Here is an 11,932-nt window from a genome sequence, read left to right as displayed (position 1 = left end):
TTCAGGCATCCTTTTGTCCTACACTGTGTTTTTTGGAGGCAGATGATGGCATGCAGACAGTTTGTGTCCATAAATGAACCTGTGACAGGTTACCTAAGATCATAAATATTGTCAGGCTGGATCAGTCTACTGATCCATCTAGGAGCCTCATCAGTCAGGGAGGGAGGGAGGGGAATTGCGTGTCCCTACCGTTGCTTTGCCTCCTGCTTCTATCCCACAATAGGGATGAGCATCTTCCTCTTTGTTCACACAGGCAAGCAATGACCACGTGGCCCATTCAGTGGGCATCTTTATCATGCTGCTTCTCCTGCACACAGCAGGAAATGGCGGAAAGTATCGTTATAGATGCAGACACACACACACACACACACATCAGAGCGGAAAAAGCATGGGAGGAACGCTTCATCATTAAAATATCTCACAAAGAACCCTGAGTGTCTAGTTGTGAGTGTGCCATAAAGTGCTCATCTGATGACGCTCTAGTTAAGCATTCTGCTTCCTGAGAGATACTCCAAGAAAATTCACAACTGGTACAATATGTCAATACATTTTAATACAATAATGTTGCTCTTCTATTATGACTAGCAATCCACAAAAGACCTACTTTCTAGTTATTTTATCCAGTTCTAATTTTTAAAAAATAACCACAGTTTCACAATTCTACTATACCTTAGATATGCCATTTTTTAAAGCACTTGTTGCATTATTTCAGCTATTTCTTTTCTTTCTTTCATTACTATGAAGGAAAGAATGGTTCTGTGGTGATGAAACAAAGACCCACGTGCAGAATGCAATTTCAATGAATGGTGACAATGTACAAGATGTAATAATGTAGCTTCTTATTCTAAAGGCAAATGATTACCACATTTTGACATTTTCATTATCCAAGCTGTCAAGACTAATACAGAAAGGGAATAGGAAGTTCTTATTGGGAAGGACCTACTTTTAACCTCCCTCTAATCTAATAATTCATGTTCCAAAGCATAGTTGAAACTATTATGTTAATAAATTCTGTACTAATTTCATCACTTGTTACAGTGGTTTCTTATGCTAAAAATAATAACAATAGTGCTAATGTAAGGAATACTTCCTTTATAGAACAGGCAGGAATCTTAACATTGGTCTTCTTGCCATGTTATGTTTACACAGACAAAAGGTAGTACTTCTCTCCACAGACCATAAACTATAGCATTTCCTATTACCACCCAAAAATGGCTTTAAAAGGGAATTAAAGGAATTAATTGAAGATAAGGCTCTTAATGGCTACTAGTCATGATAGCTATATGCTACTTCCAAGATCAAAGGCAATTTGCCTCTGAATAGCAAGAATAACAATAGTTGGGGAACAAGAGTGGAAGAGATATTTCCCTCATGTTCTGCTTGTGGGCTTCCCAAGAGCATCTGGTTGGACATTGTTGGAAATAGCATGTGGAACTAATTTGGTCTTATGTTCTTATATTTATCTGATAAACCAGAAGGCCCCTGGAACTAGTCAAGATTTGCACAAGTGGGAAGATATTGAAGAACCTAAACAACCTGCATTTCAAAACTGCCTTCTGGTGGGAGCTTTTAGATGCCCATTGTACTTTCTGACCCTGTTCTGATGACACGTTCAGCATTTTGAGCTACACATGTGTTATGTGAACCATGACTTAGCATGTCGTGTGAACCATTCCTAACCATGGTGTCTACATGACCATGGTTTAAACGCACTCACTAATCACTTTCTGCATAAGAGTTAGCTGCCTTACCATGGCTTGGCATGTTGTCTGAGCAGGCCCAATGTGAGACACTGGAGCATAAAGCTGCATGGCTTGTGGAAATCAGAAGAGCACCAACTAGAACTTTATTTACAAACAAATTGAAAGCACCACAGTCACCAGAACTTCAGGTTTTCACAGTGCAAATTACAACTCTCCTATAATGCAGGAATCCTGGAGGAACACTTTTAGAGAGCGAATAAAACAATACACTCCACTATCAGGTGTTCTGTGCTTTGTCCACTCTGCCATGGGTGAATCAGTGCAATTGCCAATAAAAAAATGTTAGCAGTATTTTAAAATATACACTATGTATACAATCCAACCAGAAGCTAAGCAGTAACTTGGCTTAACATTGGCTGGATTGTGCCATGCACACACGCATGCAGAAAAACATTTGCAAAGGAGAGTCACACAATTAGGGTAGGATCAATCAAGTGAGGCTGCCACTCTGACCCAGAAACAGATATCTGGTTTCAACTCATAGGTCTTCCAGAACTGCCCTAGAGAATGTTGAGAAAGCTCCCAATCCTGCCTTCCATATTAGTCCCAGGTACAAGGAGAAAGAGAAGAGTTTGAATGGGCTTGATCCAGGTGCTTCCTTTACTCCCCTCTGGCTGCCTAAAAGGTGATCAGTGTGGTCACAGCTGATGGCACTGATTTTCTATTAAATGGAACTCTGTGCGTACAGCAACAGATATGCATCCTGCTTCTGCTTTCCTGGATTTTCCAATAACTTAACAAGGAAAGTCTGTTTATTATTTAGGCTATGAGATGAATCCTTTCATTATTATTTTTTAAAAAAATCTGATTGCAACTACGTATTCCAATATTATGTTCCTGCCTTAGAACCATTCATCTACCTAATGTAATCAGCCCTGGAACATCAGGGTTCAAATTAGTCTTTTTCCAAGATTCAGTTTTTTGGATGTGGTTTTGAAAAAAAGAAAAAGTATATAACCCTGTGGCACAGCCAGCTTTAGAATACTCTGTACAGTTCTCACCATGCTGTCTCAAAAAGGCTAACAATCAGTTGGAAAAGACAAAATTAAAATGATCAAGGGGTTGGAGCGTACTGATTATTTTAAAAAGCTAAAGGGCTCCAGGCTTTTTAGTAAAGCAAAGAAGCAATTCAGGGAAGGAGCAGAGGACAGGATCATTAAAATTATGAATGATGTGGAGAGAATAGGCTTGGGCTGTTTCTACATGAGGTATTTATTGTGTGTGATTGGTTACTCATGGAGATTTGTGGGTCCTATGAAACCTCCTCCTCCAGGGCATCTCCCACTCTTTGCAAGCTTTATTGCGCTGTGTTTCATGAAGACGAAAGTCTGGCATTTTTCCTTTCCCCGCAATGAACTGCTTTAACAATAGCACCATCTAGTGGCTGTATAATGAAACATATACACCTTGTCAAGAGGGGAAAAAAGGGGCGGGGGGGGGCAGGAACCACTGGGAAAGAATCGGATCTAATCCAGCAAGTAAAACAGAAGCAGAAGCCCCACTAAAGTTGGTGGGGGGGAGGTGGAAATGTCTGTTATTGGGCATAGTAGTAGTAAAAGTTGTTGTTGTTGTTGTCGTCATCATCCTTTAAATTACTGCTATTGTTAACTGGAAACAAAGCATCTTTGCCAATGTACTGGAAATCATCCAGAGATGTACCAGCAGATCCAGATCTACCTTGTGCACACCCCTGTCTTAGATGGCTTTAAAAGGGGAATCAACCTATTTGTGAAGAGAGCTCTAAGGGCAGCCATCGGCCATGACACCTAAATAGATCCTCCACATCTAGAGACAACATACCTCAGAGTATCTGCCAGTGGCTGAGGACAAACAGGGAAGGACATCCCTTTCATATCCTGTTTCTATTAGGGGAGGAAGGTGTTCCACCTTGTGTTTACCTGAGACCTTCAGGGAGCTAGGGTCAGATTTGAGCAGAGATTCAGTGAATGAAGAATTGGCAGGTCAAGGCAATGATCTTGAGTGCTGTGCTCCCCCCCCCCATGAACTGACTATGGTTTTGAATACTAACAATCCCCCTCTCCCCCTTTTCATGGCTTTGTTACAGTTTTGAATGCTGCCAATTTCCTCCTTGGTTCTGCCTCTGATGAATCATTCTCTGCCCCACAAGCCCCAATGAATATCAGCCACCACTGCTTAAGGCTGCAAACCTGTACACACTTATCTTGGAGTAAATTCCATTGAACTCTGTGGGATTTACTTCTGAGTAATCATGCACTGGATTGCACTTCTTGACCTTTGCTTCCCCTCCACCCCCTTCAGTACCAGCCCTGAGGAGATACTTGGATTGTGGTTTTTGAGAGTTAGATTAGTGTACCTGAGATTCAAAAATGAACACATAAAGTGGAGTCTAATGGGTTAAATCTAGGGTGACCGTATGAAAAGGGTGACAGGGCTTCTGTATTTTTAACAGTTGGATTGAAATGGGAATTTCAGCAGATGTCATTGTTATGCATGCAGGACCTGGTGAAATTCCCTCTCCATCACAACAGCTAAAGTGACAGGAGCCCTGCCTAGTGTGACCAGGTACAAAAGAGGGCAGGGCTCCTGCGGCTTTAACTGTTGTGATGAAGAGGGGACTTCACTGGGTGCTGCATGCATAAAAATGACACCTGCTGAAATCCCCCTTTCTATACAACTGTTAATGATAGAAGCTCTGTCTTCCTTTTCATATAGTCACCCAACTAAACCTCCCTTTCAGTTCCAATTGTGCAGGCCAGCTCTTTAACATGGGAAGGAGAGGAATGCACACTGGGGACTGGTTTTGAAAAGCAGACCTACTGCCAGCTAGGTATTGAGTCCCTGAATACCCTTTTGTGATGAGAACTGCCCTGAAGCTCTAGGGGGGATCTACACTACTGCTTTTAAAGCACTTTGAAAACATTTTGAAACCTGTATATGCAGTGTGTCCTGGGCCCCAACAGTTGTCAAAACTGTTATAAAGCGCTTTAAAGCAGTAATGTAGATCCCCCTTATTGTATATGTTGCTCCCATATAGCCAACACCCAAGGGGAAGAAATCTTTCTTTCTTTTTTTTCTTTCTTTTTTTTTTGCTCTGCCAGCTTTAGATGATCTTGTCAATGAATTCTTATTGAACAGTGCAGAAATTAAATTAAAGAACAGTTTATTCCTGGAGCACTTAGGGGCTTGAAATAGTATGCCTATTGCACAGTTCTTCAAGAGAGAACATGACATTCCTGCATTAAAATTCGAGGAAAAAAGAACTCTACTCCGAAAGAACAGGGCTATATGCTCAAGGTTGATAATAATAATAATAATAATAATAATAATAATAATAATAATAATAATAATAATAATAATAATAATAAATAGCCTAGAGCAACCAGATGCAAAAGAGGGCAGGGCTCCTGCAGCTTTAACTGTTGTAATTTCACCAGGTGCTGCATGCATACAAATGACACCTGCTGAAATCCCCTTTTCTCTACAACTGTTAAAGATTCAGGAGCCCTGTCCTCCTTTCCATATGGTCACCCTATACCTATGACCTCAAATGGAGAAAGAGGGAGAACACATTAGATGCTAAAGTATTAACCTTCCTATATACTACGATTATTATCTGAGGCCCTCCTCCGAGAGCCTCCTCTGGGGAGTTTCAGAGGATTGCAGGAAGGGAAAAAGCCTTCTTGGTGGTGGGTCTCCAGTTGTAGAACACTTTCCCCCAGTGAGATCAGCACAGTACCAACGTGGTCATCTTTTTGGCACTCCCAAGCATTTGACAGTATATGACAAGGTTTTTTTAATGGGTCTTGGGATTTTTATCGTTGATTTTTTAAAATTATTTTTTTTAAAAAAAATTGTTTTATATTATGTTATCATATTATATTTTTAGGGTTTTAATCTTTGTAAACTGTACAGAGAGCTTTAGCTGTTGGGCAGTATGGAAATGTAATAAATGAAATGAAATGCTGCATTATTAAAGTATTTAATTTAGAACATATATCACCCTTCTTCCGTTGTTACAATATCTTAACATAGATATAATCATTATTCACACTTTAGAGGAAGGCAGGAAGATCGCTTAATGAGGATTAGTTAATCCATTATTATTATTTCAAATTAATTACCCAAGATTTTTTTATTTTTTTTTTACAAATTGCTACTCCAGATTATAGCTTAAGTATAGAATCATAGAATAGCAGAGTTGGAAGGGGCCTACAAGGCCATCGAGTCCAACCCCCTGCTCAATGCAGGAATCCACCCTAAAGCATCCCTGACAGATGGTTGTCCAGCTGCCTCTTGAAGGCCTCTAGTGTGGGAGAGCCCACAACCTCCCTAAGTAACTGATTCCACCGTCGCACTGCTCTAACAGTTAGGAAGTTTTTCCTGATGTCCAGCCGGAATCTGGCTTCCTTTAACTTGAGCCCGTTATTCCGTGTCCTGCACTCTGGGAGGATCGAGAAGAGATCCTGGCCCTCCTCTGTGTGACAACCTTTTAAGTATTTGAAGAGTGCTATCATGTCTCCCCTCAATCTTCTCTTCTACAGGCTAAACATGCCCAGTTCTTTCAGTCTCTCTTCATAGGGCTTTGTTTCTAGACCTCTGATCATCCTGGTTGCCCTCTTCTGAACACGCTCCAGCTTGTCTGCATCCTTCTTGAATTGTGGAGCCCAGAACTGGACACAATACTCTAGATGAGGCCTAACCAGGGCCGAATAGAGAGGAACCAGTACCTCACGTGATTTGGAAGCTATACTTCTATTAATGCAGCCCAAAATAGCATTTGCCTTTCTTGCAGCCATATCGCACTGTTGGCTTATATTCAGCTTGTGATCTACAACAATTCCAAGATCTTTCTCGTTTGTAGTATTGCTGAGCCAAGTGTCCCCCATCTTGTAACTGTGCATTTGGTTTCTATTCCCTAAATGTAGAACTTGGCATTTATCCCTATTAAATTTCATTCTGTTGTTTTCATCCCAGCACTCCAGCCTATCAAGATCACTTTGAAGTTTGTTTCTGTCTTCCAGGGTATTAGCTATCCCACCCAATTTTGTGTCATCTGCAAATTTGATCAGCGTTCCCTGCACCTCCTCGTCCAAATCATTAATAAAAATGTTGAAGAGCACTGGGCCCAGGACTGAGCCCTGCGGCACCCCACTCGTTGCCTCTCCCCAGTTTGAGAAGGTTCCATTGATAAGTACTCTATGAGTCCGATTCTGTAACCAGCTGTGGTTCCACCTAACAGTTGTTCCATCTAGCCCACTTTTAGCTAGTTTGTTAAAACTATAAGTTTTTCCTGAAGTTCAGCCAGAATCTGGCTTCCTGTAACTTGAGCTCATTATTCCTTGTCCTTCACTTTGGGATGATTGAAAAGAGATCTTGGCCCTTCTCTGTGTGACAACCTTTCAAATATTTGAAGAGTGCAATCATGTCTCCCCTCAGCCTTCTCTTCTCAAGGTTAAACATGCTCAGTATCTCCTCATGGGGCTTTGTTTCCTTGAGTCTGACTCTGTAGCCAACTGTGGATCCATCTAACAGTTGTTCCATCTTGCTCACTTTTAGCTAGTTTGCTAATCAGAATATCATGGGGCACTTTGTCAAAAGCTTTGCTGAAGTCAAGATGTATGACATCCACAGCATTCCCACAGTCCACAAGGGAGGTTATCCTATCAAAAAATGAGATCAAATTAGTCTGACAGGATTTGTTCCTGACAAACCCATGTTGGCTTCTAGTAATCACTGCATTGATTTCAAGGTGTTTACAGATTGACTTCTTTATAATCTGCTCCAGAATTTTCCCAGGGATGGATGTCAGACTGACTGATCTGTAGTTCCCAGGTTCCTCCTTTTTGCCCTTTTTGAAGATAGGGACAACATTAGCCCTCCTCCAGTCATCCGGCACCTCACCCGTCTTCCATGATTTTGCAAAGATAATAGACAAAGGTTCTGAGAGTTCTTCTGCTAGCTCCTTCATTACTCTTGGATGCAGTTCATCAGGCCCTGGAGATTTAAACTCATTTAAAGGCTGAACCAGCCTTCCCAAACTTTGTGCCCCCACAATGTCCATGCTGACTGGGAATGATGGGAATTGTAGTCTGAGGATTCTGGCTGGAATTCCAATCCATCTTTTGAGTAAATATGTATAGGTTTACACTATTAACCTGACTAGTTACCATCGGATTGGACCAGATTAATTCCACAAAACCAAGTGCTATAATAGCCTTAGCCAAACTAAAGTCATGTTTCCAACAGAAAATATTAATTATGCTTTCAATAAGCCACTTCAATTATTCTAAATTTTCTATACAATCATATTGATATATTTTTTGCTAGATAAATAAATAACCAATACAAGTATTATCCGATGGAACAACGGGTACTCTAGTGAAATGACTTTTGGAACTTCTATATGCTTTCTTAGCACAAACACTTATTTATAATGGCTATCAGGCTCACATTGATTTTATTTTCCCTCTGTTTGTTATCCCAAGTTTATATGATTCGCTTGTGTTATTGACTTTCAGGTTGGTCCATACATCATCCCATTGAGAGCTGCAGCTAAATCAATGTTCTTTACTAAATATATACTCTTCCATTGCTTGTTATATGGACAGCGTTTGCCTGTACAGTGACAGAAATCAACAGTACATTTATAAAAAATATCACTTGTCTTAAGTCTCATTTATTTCAGTGGATCCAGCCCTATATTCTTAACTGAACTGAAGTCTATGAAACTACCCCAGTGGCACTGGCCCAGCACAGATTTTACATCCTTTTTCTTTCTGTTGAAAAGGAGGTCTTTGTTCTTGTAGTGGGGCTTATTGTTGAGATTGAGTAACATATTTTCCTGGACCAGGGGTGCAGAACCTCTTTCAGAGAAGCCCTCAGGGGCCGCATGCCAGTGGCAAAACGGCCCAAGGAAAATGGGATGGTGGTGGTGGTGGGGGAAATTAAATATAATACTGCCATAATGGTCTCGTTCAGACAACACGCTAAACCATGCTGCTTATTAACCACAAAATGGTTAGGGGAATGCATTCCCTTAATCATTTTGTGGTTAAGCAGCAGCATGGTTTAGTGTGTTGTCTGAACTAGGCAAATGTAGCATAAAGTTCTTACTGCAATTAGCCTTAGGAGGAGCATTTCAACCTTTTAGGATGGAGAAATACTGCACAAAAGCTGGGAAACCATCGAACGATTGGTGGTTGGTGTATCAGTAGGTAGAACTAAGTGAGACAGGAAGTCAGATGGAAGAGGAAGTCAGGGACACTTAGCCTCTGATTGAAGGAATACTTGTCCAATGACGAAGCGACACAGCAGTCAGTGACTCAGCACCCTCAGGAGTCAGTCAGGGCTGGAGAGAAGCTAGGTAGAGTATATGTTTGTTTGAAGCAATAAAGGTTTTCATTTTTTATACAATGCTGCATTCCTCATTTGCAACAAACCCATCTCTGAAACAGTTGGGGCCAAGAGGGGGGAGGGCCGGAGGAAGGAGGCATGGCCATCTGGGGACCCCCTTGTGAAGGACATGGGCAGATAGCTGTGGCACATGGGAGATAGGCTGTGGTCTCCCTTACAAGGTGGTTCTAAATTGCAGTTGACTTCTGAACATAAACACCACCTTGCCCTGTTAACAGTAACTGTTGGGATGGAGCCAGCATGGGAGCCAAGGCCGTGGCTAATTGGAAGATTGATAACAGCTACTCTGGTGAGAACTGTCCACTCTGTGAGAACTGTCCTCCAGCTGTGAGGAACAGCTTGGGCCTAGATTGGCTGAGACTCATCAGCTCGCCCGCCAGGGCTGGAGGCATAAGATGGGTTAGCAACCTGAACCAGTTGTCTCCATGGCTTCTCGGGGGTGCGTCATGGCTGGCTGGCTGGATCTGGGGACCCGAGTGGTAATGTATCTAGCATAGGCAGCCAGGAGCTTTATTGTTTTGTGCTTGCTTGTATTGGCAAACAGCTCTCTATATTTAGCTCTCATGTTGTTTTAAAGTGTTTTATCATTTTAGGTTTCATGCCTAGTCCTTCCTTTTAAACTATTTTATCCCTTTTTACCCTCCCTCCTTTAAACCCTTAATAAACTGCTTTAATCCTTAAACCGTTGTGGTTTGTTTCAGGGCAACTCCCGGTGCTGAAGTCCAGTGTTGGCTGGAATTAAGGTGGGCAGCTGGGTGGTTGATTAGGAGGCACTGGCCTACCCTGCAGGAAGAGCTGATTGGCTATACTCCCCCTTCACACCCCTGAGAGCCAAATTTGGCCTGTGGTTTGCCAATCCTGTCATAGGAACGTAGGAAGCTGCCTTATACAGAGTCAGACCCTTGGTCCATCTAGCCCAGAACTGTTATCACTGACGGACAGTGGCTCTCCAGAGGTTCAGGCAGAATTTTTTCCAGCCCTCCCTGGAGATGCCAGGGATTGAATCTGGGAAGCGGATGCTCTACTACTGAATCATGACTTCTCCCCGCCTAGACTCTCAGGGGAGACTGAGGATGTCAGGTATCCCTACAGCTAGTGATACAAATTATTTAGGGAACAATCCTATGGGATCTGCCCAGGGTACATGTAAGCCTCTGAACTTGGAGGCTTACATGTATCCAATAAGGACATAAGAAGAGCGGGAGGTGCCTTGCTCCTGCTCTGCATTTAAGCTAGAGGGGCAATTTTGCCCAACTAGCGGAGGCTTCTGTGGGAAGGAGGCTGGCTGGGGCAGTCATAAGGTATCTAGTATGGCTGCCATCCCAGTCTCCTCCCCTCCCTTGGGAATGCCCCTTCTCCCTGCTCCATTTTCCAAGAGTGGAAAGGTAGCTAGCACAGTTTTTGCGCGCTGGCTACGGGCTTCATCCCACGTACCTGTTTCCCTCAAATTAGCCCCTGTAGCGTAAAGCTGATGTCATTGTTGTTGTTGTTCACAGTGATTACACAGTATAACCTTGTTGTGATGAAGCTATAAGTGGGCAAGGGGGTGAGGAGTGCAATTTCCTGGCTCTGACCTTGGAGCCAGGAAACCGAACCATACTATGTCCCTCAGAACAGTGTCTAGGGGGCATAGGATTGCCCCCTTGGTGTCTTTGGCAAAATATAGTGTAATTAAGATTGGGGACAAATGATCAGGCTTTTGTTTTCATAGTGTTGAAGATGTTACAAGTTCAGACATTGTTGCCTGTAGTCTCAGCAGGCACACATTCCTGCAAAAACAGTTCCTTCTCACTCCCTGAGCACTGCAAGGAAAGCAGAAGGAGGCTGACAATCTGTCAGTGTGGACAAAAAACAGATTGAATATTTGTGGCATAAAGAGTACTGCGGCCTCATGTTTTGCAAAGGGGGAGGGACATTTATTTTGTTGAAGGCACCCATGCTGGAATCTGCCATTTGGTTTGCTTGGCTTGAATTCAGCAGCGCTGTGCTGTTCAGCTGCTTCCTCAGTCACCTCTGTTTTTCTGTTGAGTGTTTAACCTTCCTGCTTATGTAGCAGATGGACCAAAATCTCTGCAGGGAATGTGTGTGTATGTGATATTTACTGCCAGATTAGCTAGAATGCAAGAACAGCTCAATCCATATGAGATAAGCTATGGACACCAGCAGATGTTGTATCAACCACAGAAATTAGAAGTGGAAAACTACTGACGCATTGTTAGTAATTGTGGGAAAAGGCAGATTATCAATCGGATGCTTAATGGCATTCTGTTTATTTACTAGAGACTTGACAACTGTAAAACCTGTCACTTTTTTATGGCATATCAATGGGAGTGACTACTGGGTCATCCTTATGCAAGAGTTCACTGATGACACATTTTTATTTGTGAGCGTACATGTGCTTGGCAAGTTAGCATTGCTCTTTACATGGTATGTTATCTCAGGGGTCAGCAACATGGTGCTCCCGGACTGTGCCTGCCAGACCTGTTACACTATTAAACTCAATGTAGCAATATTGTTCCATTGCTTTTAATGGAGGTGGGGAAAGGGAGGCACATATCCCCCACCTTCCACCAAGGTTCTGCAGAGCTTCATCCCACGTACCTGTTTCCCTTGAATTATCCCCTACAGCGCTAAGCTGTTGCCATTGTTGTTGCTACCGGGCGGCTAGATCCTTTGCATATTAGGAAATGGGTTTAAGGGGGGAAATGTTAAAAAATCATTAAAAATCAACCGATGACCCAATCCGATTCAAATTTGGTATGCTTAAAGCTCTC

Source organism: Elgaria multicarinata, chromosome 1, assembly GCF_023053635.1.
Source record: "Elgaria multicarinata webbii isolate HBS135686 ecotype San Diego chromosome 1, rElgMul1.1.pri, whole genome shotgun sequence".
Classification (NCBI taxonomy): Eukaryota; Metazoa; Chordata; class Lepidosauria; order Squamata; family Anguidae; genus Elgaria; species Elgaria multicarinata.
The sequence above is the reverse complement of the archived record's forward strand: the minus strand, read 5'-3'. Positions refer to the sequence as shown.